The 18,180-nt window shown below is 46.4% G+C and overlaps 1 long non-coding RNA gene across 1 annotated transcript; it reads left to right on the top strand.

The window, feature by feature from the left end:
* Nucleotides 1-7,271: 7,271 nt before the first annotated feature.
* Nucleotides 7,272-10,845, top strand: LOC139051975 (uncharacterized). The gene is made up of 2 exons (XR_011509641.1): nucleotides 7,272-7,394; nucleotides 10,451-10,845. It is a non-coding gene; the product is annotated as an uncharacterized lncRNA (long non-coding RNA).
* Nucleotides 10,846-18,180: the final 7,335 nt, after the last annotated feature.

Raw genomic sequence — 18,180 nt, 5'->3', positions numbered from 1 at the left:
GTGCTGTTTTGTAGATTGTTGCAAGTTTCTTTGTAAAGTAATTAAATAATATAATCATATTTATAAAGTAATTAAATAATATAAATCATATTAGTGAAATGTAAGCTCACATGGCACATTTTTCAAGCTGTGCTAATGTGTTCATGTAATATTAAGTGTATTATATGTCTGCTTCCTTTTTCTAAGTTATATTTGTGAAACTAGCTGTATGCCAAGCTAAAGTGCAGTTATACAGCAGTCTGAAGCTTGATGCTAGTGTAGTTGATTCAGTTCTTGACAAATAAAATAGCGTTATCAGAAACAAATGATGGCTACTTGTGATGTGCACCCATATATATAAATCATTCTAATTGTCAGAATAACCACGTGCAGTGGTATCTTCAGGTTACGGCAGCTTGTAGCATCTAGATGATCAAGAGCACTAGTAGAGAGCTGATGAATATTACATAAAGAACTTGTTTAGAGTAAGCGGTCTGAAAAGTATGGAAAAACAATGTGTTGTGCTGTGCAGCCTTGTAAGTATTTGTATTCTATAGCACAGCACCGCATCACTGTGTAGCAAGGAGTAATGGTCAGTTGCTCATTCTTGCGACCTTAAACTGCCGTAACCGTTGTGGTATGAGGATACCATTGCAGACTGTTTAGCCTTTCACGAGATTATTTTATTGACCAGCAACCATTGATAGCTGAAATATTTCAGTGATTTAGAATGCGGTCTCAAAGTTTCTGAAATGTTATGACAGCATTGCGGCAATATTGCAGTGACATTGTCAACGTTGCATGTGTGCAAATAAAAAGGTGTAGCAATGTTGCATTTATATTGTCTCCAGAAGTTGCTTTAACATTGACTGAAAGTTGATGTAACATTGGAGCAATATTGTCTCAACGTTGTCTTATGTATGTTGCGTTAACGTTGCAAAAAGAGGACGCTAGCCACGTTAAGGCAATGTTAGAAGCTAACGTTGTGGCCACACTGAGGCAACAAAGCGTGCTACTAGGGTATGGGTGTGGGTTCGTCTTTCCTGCTAACGTCTAGGGTAATGCTGCGTTGAAAACAGTTGGGGAGATATTGGTGAATGAACTCCATTGGATGCGCATTCTTCATGGCAAGCACTTTGCTCTTCTCATTCTGATGCGGCTTGCATTCACGTTTTCCCGTCTTTATGTTCTAGGGGGTGCCATTCACTCTTCTCCTTCGCAAGGAACCCGCGCAAAATAGCACAATCAGGTGATACGTCCCCCTCCTGGGCCACTGCTCTGCCGTCTGTGACCATATTTTTTTTTCACTTGCATACCATTGCTGCTAACGTGATTGATGCTCTTTGATGCAACTGACTACCTTTTTGAAGTGCTCTTTATATTTTTATCATTCAATGCAGCAAATTCTTAAATAGTGCACTTATAATCATGACCTTCATGAACATGAAATTGCGTTGAGAGCTCTGACATGAATTCTTGGCCCTGTTATGAATGACGTGCAGTGCTTTATTTGTTTTTGCCCATTACAATGCAGTGCTAGTTAGGGTACTGTGCTTAAGAGACAGTTGCAATTTTTGCGTGGGTTCAGTGGAATTCTTTGCCCCTTTTTCTTCGTGCTTTGCTACGTTGACGTCCTCTCTCTTAAAGGCGACCTTTTTTACAATTTGTCTGCAGCTTCCACCATCTTTCAAAAACTGATGTTATTGGTATATATGTTCTTGCAAAGGGTATTTGTTTTGTGGATGGCAGTCCCAAAGTTAGCATGTGTGTGCGAAACATTGAAGGAATAATTAGGACCCAACTACTTTGGAGTATGAGATAGCATAGTGAATGCAATGATTTTAAAGGCTGCAGTACTTCAAGTGCATGTTATGACCCTGGTCAATACCTTTATGCTATGCACTTCTAGTGACTTCTTGAACTAGGCTGGATGTTTACGCAGTTATCATATTTAAACAAACAATTCCATTGTACGAAGTACTGTGCACACCAACGCTGAGCAGTTTCTCTTATTTTGATCGATAATTGCGTGCACAGTGAAGTTGATAGCTGTTTTGAGTCATTTATACTCCGTTTCATAAGTTGTAGGCAACGCTATGGAAGCTATGCGAGTGGTGTCTTTGCCTTGCGCACTTTACCAGACAGTTTCCTGATCGGCAACATTTTGTACACAAGGTCTACTTCATATATCAGAGCTACAATTTGTGGGCGCAAGTTTACATAAAAATTTGTGCTTCCAGTATAGATGACACTGTGTTGTGGACGTCTGTGGGTGATGCAGTGGCTGCTGGCTGCAAAAATGAGACACCAATGGATTAACGTCCGATACCTTTCATTTATTAATTGCTGTATGTTTTGACATTAAAGTCTCGTACTTTGCATCTACCGATCGCAAGAGGTCTTGCTAGCCTTCATAGCGGTGCCTGATATCTAAGTGAAACGGAGTATTTGTCACTTGCTCTCAAGTTGAATAATTACTCCATTTCAGAAAGTTGTTCTTCAGGTTACGTATTTCAATATTGCAGATCAGTGAACACCTTTTTTGTAAGTTTTTGTGTAATTTATGGCAGTTTGTGGCAATAATTGACCGAAGTGACCACCCTCAACCTGTTGTAGCCATGTTAGTTGCAGGTATAGTTGTGCATTGTTGCCATGGCATGAACTTCAGGTCTCGCTATATGGATGCTGCAATTGAAATTGCAAAGACAATGACTTAAGCCAGATCAAGCCATGATGCTTGTGCTCATCAAAACATGGTAACAGGATCACTGTGATGTAATTCATGCATATTGATGCTAACACAAAATTAAGGCAAACGAAGCATTCATTCCAAGCATACAAGTGACTTATCTCCATTGAAATGATAACCAGTCGGCAAGGAGCTGAGTACCTGGGACTTGACAAAAATAGTGCACCAAACTTCTGTTTGCGTGCTTGCACTGTTTTGTCTTCCTATATGCCTTGCTTAGTATGCGATACACATAGCCTGTTTCGTTGCTCGCCTCATAAACATTTGTGCTGCATCTTGATTAGATCAATCGCTAATGCCAAGCTTGAAAGACTGTTGCTGTCACAACTTTTCTCTGCGAAGGTAGCAACAGAGTGAGCGTATCTGCGTTCATGAGTTGTCTGTGCCCGCATTAATGTTCATGAAAATATGCCCAGGTGTGGGACACCAAACAGCCAAATTAAGCAGTGCAAGTGAAAATTTGCTTGTTAGGGTGCCTCGGAGCTTCATTGGAATGCACGGTTGGCTACAAAATGGTACAGGAATGCATTTTTCTCACTTTTGAATGCGTTGCTCTTGCACAGATCGATAAAATGCCAAACATATTGGTTTTAGTAAATTTATATGTGCAAAATATAGCCAACGTATTGCTTTATGTAAATATATCCAATGACAAATGGACAGGTTAAATAGAGGTTGGACAGTAAACTACTAGCCACTGTCGTACGGGTTTTCAAGATTCTTAAGCCACCAAGACTGCCAGGATTGTATCGGCCGTGCAGCTCCGTTACCCTAACTAAGCGCTTCGATAAGTTACATTGATTGGAGAATTTGTGGGAAAAGATAGGTAGTACACGCTAACAGCTTATGCAGTATGTAATGTATGACGAAAGCTGAAAGGCTTGTGTAGTGCAAGATTTGGTTGCTTTTGGCTCGCAGGGTGGGTATGTAAGGGTCCAGAGTAGTGTTAGCTGCTTTTAGCGAGCTTTGGCTTTTCTCCATTCTAGGATATGCACTTGTAATATGCACCCCGACAAAGTGAAGTGCTTCACAGTTCTCACCAATGGGAGAGTGAACCAAATTGCGCAAAGTGCTGGTCATGTTTGCCATTTTTAGGAGCCATCCTTAGGAGGCAAGATCTTGGGAGTTGGGTAATGGGTATTTTTTTGCAATCGTCGACACAAAAGAATGGCATTCACCAATTCTAGAACTTCAGTGCCTTTACAGCGTTTTCGCACCAGGTATGTCATATTTATTTGTGTGGAGAGGAATTGGCTAATTCATACGTTCTTACCACCTGATCGGAATGTGTGTGATGTTATTTAATGGAGTTTTTGCTAGAGTTAAATTATTCACTACGAAGGATCTATTCAAGCTTCTGAGTGCTTGGCCTTTGCATATTGAGCAACAATTATATTAACGCGATAGCGTTAAGGAGCTCGTGTCGCAGAAAAGCCGGTGTCGTCGGCGTCGGGTGTCGGCGTCGGCGGCGTTGACCGTGAGCGATAAATCACGGCAGGCGCTTCATAAATAAAAAGCAACTTCCAAGATTGGCCCGGTGGGAATCGAACCCAGGTCTCCGGAGTGTGAGACGGAGACGCTACCACTCAGCCACGAGTTCGATGCTTCCAAGCGGTGCAAACGCGCCTCTAGTGAATGCGGTGTTGCCTTCGAAACGAGCCGTGGAAAGTTATACTGCGGTGTATATCGGTAATTATGAACATGTAACGTACAGAAGTCACAATTACACGAGTTGCGAAGTGCGTTTCCGCTGCATTTCTTCTGCGCTTTCCGCACACGCAGAGCCATCTTGCGGCAAACACAGAAGACCCCCTCCTCTCAATGTACGGCGCTGCCCCGACAGGAGGAGCGCCGCGCGCGCATTGGGACCGCTGCCAGGCGCGTCGCGGGACTCCCTCTCCCCTGACGACGCTTCGCCGTGCTTCCGGTTTAGATTACTATCTATCTCTCTGGCGGCGTAGATCGTTTCCCCTCCGAGACACCGAGTTCTTTGGTTCGTTTCGTTCGCTCAGGCGCACGTTTCGTCGCCGCGCCGAACGCTGCGTTGCTTGACGCTCACCGCGTGATAGGTGGGCGCTAAGTCCGATGCGGGGCGCATCGTAAGTGATTGCTGTGCCGTAGCGCATTGTCTTATACCCCTTGGCGGGTCGACGGGAACGCTGTCGCGTCCCACTCTTGAAAGCGAAGCTTAAGCGTCCTCCAATTTTTGTCAATGGCCGATTTGTCTGGTTTTCGCAAAGTTTTCCTGGGCAGGGCAGGGACTAAATATCCGTTTGTGTTGCGTTTGTATGATGACTGCCAGATTTTTTGTCACCTGAAATGATTCATTTGCTTGATCTGGTTTTTGGTTTGATACTTGCTGCAAGGGTTGAATCTCCGATTAAGATGTTCCTGGTTGGTCAGCTCCAGTTGCTCAGCAGACATGCTTAACTAGCTGCCTGTCGTTGAAATGCTTTTTACGTGGTTCCAGTGCCTTCGTTATCTTCATATTTGCGTTAGCATGTTTGCGTTTCCAGAACAGCAGCTGTGACATTAACAGCTATTAGTGTAGGGTTGATGCTTTCTTCCAAAAGGGCCCCTAAACTACCTCCGATATTTCTAAACATTTCAAGTAAACATGCTGCGCATCGAGTTCAGAATGTCGTTAGGATGAACGATGCCGAACAAAATCCCGTGCTCCTCGGGCCTTTACGGTGTCGCCAGCGCTCGTAACGTCACCAGGGTGCTGAGGGCGATGTCGCCAGGAGCAGACACTGTTTATTGGTTGAACCAAAAGCCTATGGCGTCAGTTAAGTCTGCTAGTAGGTGCACGAGCTCCCTGCTCTGTCGTGTTCCTCTCTTGTGTGCAGTTGCACATCGGTAACTACCGCCGACAGCACAAGTGCCAAATCTCTTTCGCTCCAATGCAGTCGTGGTCAATGCAGTAGCTGCGAGAACAGTCTGGCAGTGTTGCGATGACTTAAGCCATCCGTCTGCCATGCTTGACCGCAGAATCGCCGAATGGAAAAAATGAAATGACGTGACACTGGCTGCCTCTTGAGGATGCCCTGTGGTATGCCCGACATGCTACAGAGGGTACATTGCAGCACGCTTTGCAGAAGCATGGGCTGGCGCGGCAGCAGCAGAGGGTTGCCGAGGTCGGAGTGTCGGTAACCCGAAGTGGTCAGTTCAGAAGAGCGGGTTGTCAGTGATTTATGTCGCGTGTCATTTGGAGGAGCACTCGGGCGGAGATCAGCCGACAAACTGAGCGCAGCGGAGGAAGGAGCGAAACGAGCGTCAGTTGTATTTTGATCAAGCATGTAGCTCTGCTAGTACGACGCTGTTTAGAGAAATTCTCCAGACAAGTTCGTTATAGACTCGTGCACTGCTGCAACACCACAACTAAATTTCGACCTTCGGGTGGTTTAGGGGCCCTTTAAATGTCTTACTGGGTTTTGGGATTTATAGAAGTTTTTTGGGAAAACAGCGATCTCGTGCTTTTATGCTATTGCCGACTCGTGTCTTTAAATGTGCTTTATAGGTGGCAAGGAGCTTAACAGCCAAGAACAGAGTAAGGTGCACCTGTTACATGATCTCATTGTTTCATGTTTACTGATTGTGAGCTAATCTTTGGGGTTAGGCTGAGATTTATCTTGTGGTTTAGTTTGCTTCATTTGGTTTGTCAATGTTTCTGTGAACATTTTCGTGTAGCATAGTGTAATGATAGCCCTACTCCTACGCTGAGCAAGGATTTCTGCTTTTACTGTTTTCCAACTAGCTAATATGCATTCACTGTGGAAGGCTATTGCCAGCCTGGCACTGGTGAGGGTTTCTGTATTTGAACTTTTCATCTGCGCCTCTTGCTTTTCTGTTGGACTAACTTTTTCAAGCACATCAAATTGTGGAGCAGAGTTGTGGTCAACCCAGACATGGACACAATTAGATGCAAGTAGGAAATTTTTTGAAATCGCTGTCAGAACAAAACCATGTTTGCTAGACTTGAAGCTGCTACATTTTTGTGTGTTGCTTTGAGATTGAACAAAAGTGGCTTTCACTGCAATGGTTTTACAGCCTGTACAGTTTTGTGCTTCAAAAGTTAGTGCTGTAGTATGCTTCCTGATTTGTTCATTGTCTGCTCAGGTGTAACGTGGACACTTGAATTTATGTTGACGTTGCAGTTTCCAAATTTTCTTAATGCTGGTATTTCATGTTAATCGCGTCGCCTTGTTTCGGGACCATATTTTCTCAGCTAAATGGGTTACCTGTAAATATCTCAAGTATTTTATTGTTTCTATTTCTAAATTTAGTGTGGAGAATTTTTAATTGTGGTTTGGATTTAGTATTGCTCACTGCATCATTGGCTGGGAGTGATTGCCTCTCATTCTGCTTTTGGGGTATAATCATTGGGTCACAATTTGTGCCAGCATGTGATGCATTCATTGCAGCTGTGTTAACTGCCATGCTGATGCTCATCATGAAGGGACTCTGGGGGGAATCTATAGTAGTGCAACGTGGCGTGTTCAAGATGACGCCAGAATCGTTCGAAGACACGAAGAAATATTGAACACGGCTGAAGATGGCCAACGGTGGGATCACCTTGAAAGCCATGAAGTGGGTGATGGGTTACTATGCAGCGGATGTTTCTTCGAGTTCACCTCCCCACTGTGAGACAAACTTAAGTTATTTCGTAAGTTATTTCTTGCAAGCCAATGGATTCAATTTCAACTTGTATGTGCTTGAAAATTTATGTTGCAAGCCTGCAGCTTTTGTGATGATGCTTGCACGGGCCAAGACCTCCCCACGATTTATGTGGACCAGTGTAACATGAGACAGTCAGAAGTGAGGTTTGCAGCTTTGCGTAAATTATGATTTCTATTAGAACCCACCAATGAATTGAGCTAGTTTTTCAAGTTTATGATTGTCTGTAGAGTTCACTGCTAAAATTACAGGAGGCAACTCTAGCAGTGACGATTCAGCCGACATGGGAATGGCAGTACGTAGATTAGGCTAAGCTGTAGTTTATGTAGCAATTTTATTCCTTACGTGGTGGCTTAGCGGCTGTGGTGTTGCGCTGCGGGGCACGAGGTCGCGCACTCGGATCCTGGCCGCATTTAGGTGTTGGCGAAATGTAAAAACGCCCGTGTCCTGTGCACTGTGGGCACGTTAAAGATCCCCAGGTGGTCGAAATCCCCGGAGTCTGCCATTACGCCGTTCCTCATAATCAAATCGTGGTTTTGGAACGTATGAAACCCCCGAATTAAGTTTTGACGAAAAATGGAATAAGCCAATGCACATGTATATTCATTCAGAATTGATTATAACAGTATTTGTTTAACAATGTTAAATATTGCAGTCGTGCCGCATGAAGCAAGAACAAAGGTTAGGCGAATCCGTGTTACGACCATTCCCGTGCTGGCTGAACCGCCATGCTTGCAGTTCCCCATACACACTAGTGAGAGTCCCCCCCCCCCAAATGTTTTGTAGGAAAAACAAGTCTAAACGATGGCCACGCAGTGCAAACAGCTGCATGCTTGCTTTTATTCGTTACCTATATAGCTTGAAGATACGTCATTGCTAGTACGTTTTTATGGAGGGTTGACGTGCTCTGAGGAAAGGTTTAAGTGGGAATTGGCGGTCTCTCTTTTTTATTTATTCAGAACTGGGATGCGAGCTATTTTGTCGCCTTCTGTTAGTAAATGTCATTCGGTGTTGAGATGCTAGGCTTTACGTAGCCACAGACTAAAAGCTGTTGGACCAGCTTATGTGAAATGTTCGGACTTCTCCGACTCTTCTTAATGCTAGTCCAAACTTGCAAATGAGCCCAGTCGTGAAGTTGCGGATTTCTAATTGCTGGGAATGCGAGATGGGATAGATTTTGCACATTCCTTAAAGGGCACCTTGCCAGGTCCAGCCATTTTCAAGTTATTAGCGAGCGCAGCGCATACAATGCTCGCTAATGATCCTGTCTGCTAAGAGAGAAAGCTCAGCGGGTAAGCGTAGACGCCATTGCGCTTGAGCGGCTAGCGTTTCTACGGACGGCGTAGCTCGCTTGTCGATGTCCTCCCCTCCAGCGGAGCGCGCTCAGCGGACCAGCGTTTCGCGAAGCGAATGGCGACCATGCGCACGAACAGCAGCATCTCGTCTGCGGCGCTGGCTCGCCTGCAGGCGAAAAACCCTCGGATGTGTTTCAGCAACGAGGCCGATCAGCGACGATTTGAGATGGATGGTTGCGGTGGGAAACCTGAAGCAAGAGTTTAGCCGCGTGCTGCCGCTTCGTAATGTTAACTCCAACCTCTTTTTTTTTGTCAGGTGGCGCAACAAAGCGCTCGCCCGATCGAGTGATCGCTGAGTGAAAGCTCTTCCTTTCGTACGGCGCTCAGCTGCAGTCTTCGCTGCTCCGCTGGCCCGTAAACACGCTGTGCTATAGCTCTGTACTCAGTTCAGCGTAGAAGCCAGTGCGCATGTGCGGTACCGCATGCGCCGTGGCATCTACGCGCTGGCTCGCCGAGCTATAACTATCTTGCATGCTACGCGCCGCGGAAAGGGCGACTTTCAAACCAAACGACGTTTTTTTCTCGCGGGCGCTGCGCTCCCAGCCTTAGACCGCGTCAATATCGCAAGTGCGCCTACGTACATGACAGTGCTGTGACGTCACTCGTAGCGTAACGTGGCTTCGAGAATTGCTCGGCAAGATCATTGCTTAACCTGTAGCTTCATAGACGAATTAAGGTCAAGACAAACATGCGCATGCATTCGCAGATGTACTACCAGTTCGTCTGCTTGCTTTTTCCCAGACGTGCATTCGCGCGCACAAAACGACTCTTCCTGCCGTGTTCCACCGCCACGATCCTCTTTCATGATGCTCTCGCTTCATGCTTTCACATCCGTGACGTCATACGATCCTCCGGTGTGGCAGAAAGCAGGAAAGGAATTTCGTTTGCGGAGGCTGACAAGGGGAGAGTGTCTGCGGTGACGCGCGCGCGCCTCGTGAAATTGTGGGTTCGCGCCACTTCAAATATTTCAATATCTGTGAATAATGTACTTCGTAAAATTATTGCGGCTGAGCTCTAGAAGACACGTGACAGTTTCCGGCGTATAACGAAAATTCGTTGTGGCCTGGTGAGGGGCCCTTTAAGTGCGAGGTCGGGCGGAGTAAAAAGTTTGCCGTGAGCCGTGTGGTAGGCAGGGCCACGCCAGTGTTTCCATCACGTATGAGCCTTCTAGCCAGCCTATAAGCGCGGTACGTAAGTGGTTGAGACGGGTAAAGTATCTCTGTTGTGGGCAGCGTTTTGTACGTTCACATAGAGGATGCCAGCTCTAGCTTTGTTTCCATGTCTTCGTTGTGTAATGTCGGGCATGTCATTTTGAGGATGGTATTTCACATGCCAGTGCCTTTGGTGAAGTGTGAATGGGAGAATTGGGAGCTTGGCGGGTGGGAGGGGTGTTTTTGAGTAACAGGAGAGCGCCAAGGTACCCGATGCCATCGTTTCGCCCCATGTCATATTTATAGCATTCATGTCTACCGTAGGTAGTGTAGCAGAAAAGTGCAGGTCGGAATGGGCGACTTTTTTATCCCAGAAAGTACCAAATGGCAATTGATTACCGCGGCTGATCAAAAAAAGTACCTTCCCTGTAATTTTTTAAGTGCATTGATTGCGTAGTTATCTGCCAGGTAATTGAAAAAGGACCTTCCCTGTGTGTATACAGGTTATTTCTTAGCTTTTCTTTCCTTTTTTTTTGCAGCTGGACGTCTGCTTTGTTACTCGTGGCAGTGGCGTGGCGACGCCTAGCTACTAGCGCCACACGCGCACGGAGTTATTTCTTTAAGGAAGCTTATTTTGCTATAAAATTGCGCCCTAAGGTCCGTTTGTGTGTTTCCGTGTGACCAGTCGGGCATTGATGGCACACCTTATGCATCCGTGATTATTTTGTGAAAGGATTTAGGCACACGAGACTAATCGGAGCCAGAAGTGACTCGACAGGAGCGGGTTTGCTTTGGGTTTCGAGCACGTGGCAGTAAGTTGTCGAGCAGAAAGCTTTTATTTAAAGGGTGGAAGTTTCCTCGAGGTACTGTGCTTATGGGATGGGCTCTGGATGAGTGATGTTTTGATATACCGAATAAACGAGTTGATCTGATACTCTGGTCGTGTTTTTTGAACGTGGGTTGAGCTGAATGGGATTGGGGCCAGTTATTCGCTCTTCAATATTTTCTTGGGTGCTGTTACCTTTGAACCCGAGATTTCGCCTTCCCAGGAGCGCAATGCGCAACTGCAATGGTGAGTAGTAGTATGGGTGTCTGCATGTATACATATGGTGCGTATAGATGACGAATGGGCGTGTGTAAATAAAACGTGGTACAATGGCACTTCTATTTCCCGTACTGGGATTCGTACATGGGCGCGTTCTTTGGTGCGTTTCCATGCTGGCAGAGATTTAAGGGGCCCCCGAGCCTCTTTCAAAAGTATGTGAAGGCAAAATATGCCGTTTCCGCGATACGTTGCAGCGTGCCTCGAGAATTATTTCAATGCGTTGAACCCGTGTAACGGGTAAGCCAAACCGCTACTAATTGCACCGGTTCGGCTTGTCCGTGGCGCAATGATTTGAACATAGGGCTTATCACCTGGAAGTGTAGCCTGCCGTGGGACAGTTGTATCGCAACGAAAACAGTCCGCGGCGCGTTTCTTGAGACGTTGCGCTCGCTGATTTCCTGTTGAGAATGGTATGTCACGCGGTTAACGCGCGTGCCGTTCGTGACGTGCAAGTGCAGGGCTCGTGCGTCCAACAGATCGCTGTTTTGAGACAAAAGCCCCATGGTTCGCAAAGTATCAAAGCTAGCTATAGCCATAGGGAAGTTGGCCAGAGCCGTGTACTACCTATCATTCCCATGCTGGCTGCCCGGCTTGCACTTTCCATATGGCAGTCTGCGTAAGCATTGGCGTCGCAGTTCTAGTTCTCTGCTTTGCAGTGTTCTTCCCACTTGCAGCATCATCTCGAGGACTGCACCTCCTGGACTAGTTCACGGGGTGCTACGCAATGGCCCTCTTCGATTGTAACCTGAGTCGCAGTCCGAGATTAATATGCAACGCTCATTGGCTGAAAGCGCCATTAAGGACTGTTCGAGACTGAAAAGGATGATGCGCCATGATGCCAGCAGTTAGAGACTTCCAAAACTTGCGCACACCTTTCATGGCCTTTCATGTCCAACAATTGATGGCGGGTCAGCGCTCCTGTAAATTGAGTAGGTCTTGTTGCGACAGTTAAAAATGTGTAGTCAAAATGAACTCTGTAAAGACGGTCAATCCACCATCAGTTATGCACTCAATATATGTCGGCGATTTGCAAATAGCTTGCCGCGCCTCGAACCTACCCACCTGCGGACGACAACTACAAATACTAAATAATCTTACACAATGGGCTGATAAAAATGGTTTCCGGTTCTCAACACACAAAACAGTTCTCTATTCGCAGAAGCGAGGGTTACACTGCACTCCAGGTCTCGCTTTACATGGTACAACGCTGCCAGTCAAAGAACACTATAAATTTCTAGGCGTAACGCTTGACACTAAACTGAATTTCCTGTCCCACATTATCGCAACTAAAATTAAAGCAAATAAAGCGCTAAATATCGTCAAGGTTTTATCACGTAAGCACTGGGAATCTGACCGAACATGTCTACTACGTAAGCACCGGTCCCTTGTACGTAGCATTCTCGACTACGGTAGTGTAGTTTATGGTGCAGCTAGGCAGTCCTACATTAAGTGACTCGATCCAGTTCACAATCTTGGCCTACGACTGGCGAGCGGTGCCTACAGGACATCGCCTGTACAAAGTTTATACGTTGACGCTAATGAGCCTTCATTACAGCACCGCAGAGCACAACTTACTCTGCTATGTACGAAGAATTCGGTCATCACCACATTATATATGCTACAACATCGTAACATAGTGCCAATGACGAATACACTACACAAATAAACCAAACATGATTCGGCCACTCATCTTAAGACACGAACAATATTGTCAGACCTATGATGTTCCTCCCGAAGCCCCGCAGGTTGCCAAAAGGCCACCAAGATTGCCCCCGTGGTGCCATTTTACACAGCTGTGTGACTGGACGTTAACACACATAAAGATAAGATACATTCCACAAGAGCATATAATACAAGAGTTCCGAGCTATCCAAGAAAAATATAAAAATTACACAGAATTTTACACTGATGGCTCTAAAACACAAGAATACGTAGGTGTCGGGATCGTAACGAAAAATTGGGAAAATAGCATTCGCATAAATAATTTTTCTTCAGTCTTTACCACCGAAGTTTATGCGATATGGATGGCAGTTAAGAAAATTACTTCCGACAAGCAGAAGAATGCTATTATTTATACCAACTCGTTAAGTGCCCTAAGAGCCCTTAAACTCTGCGTCTGAACCCCTGCTTGGCGATATCTTAAGCATAATGTTTAACAAGAAATACGAACGAAACATACGATTCTGCTGGGTCCCAAGCCATGTTGGGATAGCAAGGAATGAAACTGCAGATAGAAGCGCATTCATGGCAGCGCACAAAAGCATCACACACATAACACTTCCATACAAAGACAGCATCAGAGCGGTTCGTAAGGCCCTAGCATCAAAATGGCAACAAGAATGGAACTCGTGCGTAAATAAGTTACATATAACTAAACCCCTGCTTCGCGAGTGGAAATCGTGCACTCACCAAGAACGGTTCTATGAGGTAATGTTATGTCGACTTCGAATTGGACACACGCATCTAATACAGAATTTTTTACTTCGAAGCGAAAGTCCACCAACATGCGAGAAATGTCACGAAACGCTCACAGTAACCCACATCATTATATCATGCCCACACACTGAAACACAGAGACGGAAAGATTTCAAAAATGTGTATCACTTACATATACCTCTGCACCCTGCTTTAATATTGGGCGGTGACCCACTAGTGCCATTCACTAACCTGTTCCAGTTTTTAGGTGAAACCAATTATCTACATCGACTTTAAGGTAACACAGCTATAACTACCTTAACATTAGATCTTATACTGTCCTGTGACTGGCGCAGCATGGCCTTAGTCGCTTTTGCGCCATTAAACCCGAATTAACTGACTAAAAATGTGGGCGTACGCTTGGAGGCGCGTCTCCAAGGGACGGGCCACTGGCGATAGAGTAGACTAAATTGCAATCTCCACGGTTTGTAGCGATGGAATCGCACACGCTGTCTGACTTCTTTCCTCGTGTGTAGTCGAGAGAGAAGGTACAGGCGCCGAAAAAAGTGGTATACTCCACGGAGCGGGAGCCGGAGCAACGGCAACGTGCATCGCAACGCCATCTACGGGCAGCACATCCATAGGCAGCATCTGGAATCGAGACAGCCAATGGGTGCCCTTCATTATCTGCAGGCATGTCGATCCCAGATGCCGCCTGTACATGGCGTCGCCATGCAGTGTGCCGCTGCGTGGAGTACACTTGTCGGCGCCTGTATGAGAAGCACTGCAAAAGTTAGCGCAGCCTTTCCACATGGTGCGTTTACTTGGTCCTGTTTGAATAGCGTCATGTGTGAAGGCAATGTCACGTTACAGGACCTAGCTAGGAACATTTTGCTGATGCAGTGGTTCATGAACTTTCGCTCTTGACTACGCAAGTCGGCGGTTACGTACCGCGCACTTTCTGCGTGAAGTTTCAGTTCATGTATTGGTACTTTCGCGATGTATTCTATAGACCGTTTTAAGAGCGGCGCCTTGTTGCGATCACAGCTCCGTCTGTCGTCCGGAGCCATGCTGGTATGTGGGCCCAGGGGTGAACCTGCATTGCTACCATTGGTTGTTTTGAAGCAGAGGCTGTTTCGACGCTAGCGCCAACGTCCCTTTCAGTTACGGCCCAACAGCAGGGCGATGATGCTTCAGCAAAATTGTGACGCGCACGCTTGTTAAAGTTGTCATGAAAACAGTAACAGCAGCCACGTGGCGCCTCCTCTCCCTAGCGTTTTTTTTGTTTTCATTGTGCTGGCCCGCTCCGCCTTCCCCATGCCCTACGCGCCTTTTGCTTTTTGCCTGTGCACGGCACGTTTTTATTTTTTTTTTTGTCTCGTGTGCGCTACTCCAGGCATTGTGAACAGTTCAGCACTGCGCCGTGGGTTCTTTATGTATTAAGCACGCACGCAGTCTTGTCCATGCTTTGAGTATGCCAACATGTGCCAAAACGCATATAAATTCCTCTTCCAACAGAACAGATCTTAGTTAAATAAAAAAAAGGAAAACGTGGAGGCCTTTTCATGTACACAAGATTTTTATATAATGCCCTAAAGACTGCAGTGTAGAAGCGCGCCTGATATGAGCACTCGGAGCTTCTGATATGCTCGCAGAGATATTGCACAAAACTGGACGATGTGTATGGCACAGTCATAACTAAAGGAAGGGACGATTCACTGGTAATGGCAAAAACAATAACACGGAAAACACCTAAAAGATCGAACAAAATGCTGAGGTTGTTTGACAGCCCTACAAAAAAAAAGAGCTCGCTTATAAACCTCCACAAAAGTACATGAAATGCGTGACGTGCTCATTACTGCTGAACACATGTAAGACATGGCAGAATACAAGTAACGTACTAAAACCGACAGTACAGATCACATTATTTTGCACTTCGCCACAACTGAGTGATGGTGGCATGGGAGAACAGAAGGTAGTTTTTGCAGCAGCGCATACAAAACATTCGCAGAAAGGCCTATTCCTCAAAGGCGAGGTGAGCCAACACTTTTCTTTCATCCCGGATGCAATGCTTAGCAGCACAATTACGTCACTTAGGCAATAAGTCATGCCTACTGGGCACTCCAAGATCTATCTTAAATCCTACATCAATATCGTAATGTAAAATCCTATATCAAATCCTGTATGCAAAAATCTGCATATAGGACAGTTGGAGTGCTCGCGCTTTCCAGAAAAGCGTATCATGGCGGTTCGGCTACGGTTCAGGCTGTTCGCGAGGTTACCCCATCGGGGAAACCGCGCGCATAAGTACGGTACTTTTTCAGCTCTTAGGATGTTCGTAGAACGGTGACACAGAAAAAGCACTGAGGGCGGAATGGAAAGCTGGGCGAGTTCAAGTTGCAGAATTAGATTTGGCACAGAAAAACAAGTAGACCAGGTGACAATGAGGAGGAATATCTTTCGTCAGCTTTCTCTACCGGCAAGAGGGACGTGTAGCACAAGGCGCAACGACATGCGGAGACTCGTGGAGCACATGCAGAGGGCCGTGTTCCGAGTACATGCGTCTGATGTCCTAGGCTCTGTGCGGTCTTCGGGTACCGGGAAGAACCTTGCAAGGTTTGTTTTTGAGGTATTCGTGCACCACTTCACGATGTACGAGGGGTGCGAGTCGTTAAACGGGTGAAACATCGCAGATAACAAGCACACAGCTATGTACGACCGCGAAACTGACGGAACTGCCCGTACAGCAGCGCGCGCTTCCCGATAATAGCCGATAACGAAACGTGAAACTTCAGGCAGCGGGCTAAGCTGGCGCCGGTCTGGCGGGCGGACGCGACGGCAGTCGAAAGCGAGGGAGTTCCGTGGTAAGGTAAGGAGAGGAGGGGCGAAAGGGCACAACCTCCTGGATCGGCGCGCGCCGATCAAAGAGGCCGTGCAAAGGAAGCGGAGTTGCTTTCCCGCCCTCCCGATAGATGGCGGAAACTACCTCTGCCACGGAGATGTTGGTTGGGATTTTGTGGCGAATGGAGGTGCTTTTCGGGGCTCCGTGGATAAAGTTTTTGTGCATGCTTTGAGCTTGCTTCTGTTTTTTATTTGCTGATTTTTTGCCTTTAAAGGGCCCCTGAAACGGTTAGGACAAATGTTGTAGATGCGTAGGGTACAACATAAGTAGAACATTCGCACCACAATTTAAGTGAAGCGTTACGTATTAACGGAGGTACAAGCGGTTACAAGTTTCCTTCCTCCCTAGCCATGCTTTGCCTCCTCAACCCGTTCCCCGAGCGATCGGGGCTAAGCTCCGCCTTCACTGGTTCTGCGTCATGATGCGACGTCACATCGTCCACTTCCGGGTGTTTTGGAGCCCGCCCGCGAGAAACCTCCGCTAGCCGCTTGGCCGTCGACCCCAAGCGAGAGCTATCGAAGTAGCGTGCATTGCGAGCATTATGTCGTAGCGCCGAACGTGTCTGGTATTCCGGTAATCGCACACTACCTGAATATTTCGACGAAGCGGTGGAGACAAACTCAAGCTGATGAAGGAACTTTAGCGTACACGTACGTGAGCTGCCTGATCGGTCTCCACGGTCCAGCCACCCGTTGGCGCAGAGCTTAACCAGCCAAAGAGCTAATATTGCACTAACCAAGTGTAAAACATCTTAATCATTTACAAAAACAATGTGTTAATGATTACACTCCTGCGAAAAATTTACAACAGCAGCAAAGAAGAATACATTTTGTTACTGCTACTGTGTGGGGTTGAGCTCTATGCCACCCGGTGGCTGCACCGTGTAGACCATCATTTGCGCCTCTGTTCATCTGAAACGACACTCAAGGGGACACGGCCAGGCCCTGTCCCCTTGCGCTTGCGTTTACCCTAATACCGGACTCGCGAATCTCACTTGCGTTAGTAATCTTCCGGTGTAAAGTGACGGCCGCAATCGCACAAATCGTGGCGCCGATCGGATAGTGGCAGTCCGATGCGCTGCAGCCAGTCCGCTCGTTTACTGGCTTGCATAGGGACACGATGTGTCTGCTTGACATATTGCCAGTCACTACGTTTTCCGTCCACAACGCCACAAAGTCGAATCATAGCGCTCGCGAAAAGACAAACCGACGCTGACGGCGGAGCTCTCGTCAAAGACGGAGCACGTTGTAACACAAGCAGACGACACTTGCTGTGTGCCGGAAGTGCTTAAGTGTACTGAAAAATTGTTTTTTGTGCATTCTCATTGTGTTACTTTCTTTTTATAAAAACAAATTAACTAACATTCCAACTATTACGAGCATCATTTATTTACCCTAAAGTTGGAAAAATTATCCATCACGCGCCCTGGTCAGCCAAGCGGATAGCTCGCCCCACTGACGTCATATGGGTGATTTCGGTCATATGGGTAGGGGCGGCTTAACATTCCGCCGAGCAGTGTGCTGCGGTCGGCAGCGATGTGCATTTTTAAAACCTTATAATACACGCTTTACGCGGAGCACTTACATGTGTCAATTAATGATCAGAAGGACCTACTCTAACGACTCAGTACGTTTGTAGAAAATCGTCAAAATCGTTTCAGGGTCCGTTTAAATAGTAATTGGGTGGTTTTCTTTTTCCTTTTTTTGTTTCGTATTTCAGGTGCGCGCGTGTGCTCCGTGTACATTTGTTTTGCAGGATGGTTAGAGCGTCCGTTCGTGCCATGTGCTGCAACACGTGCAGCCGGGTGGGACGTTGAGTGTTTGTAGTCTTTAAATGGTAGCTTGGAA

Source organism: Dermacentor albipictus, unplaced genomic scaffold (genome assembly GCF_038994185.2).
Source record: "Dermacentor albipictus isolate Rhodes 1998 colony unplaced genomic scaffold, USDA_Dalb.pri_finalv2 scaffold_17, whole genome shotgun sequence".
NCBI lineage: Eukaryota > Metazoa > Arthropoda > Arachnida > Ixodida > Ixodidae > Dermacentor > Dermacentor albipictus.
This window is presented reverse-complemented; position numbering and strand designations above follow the sequence as displayed.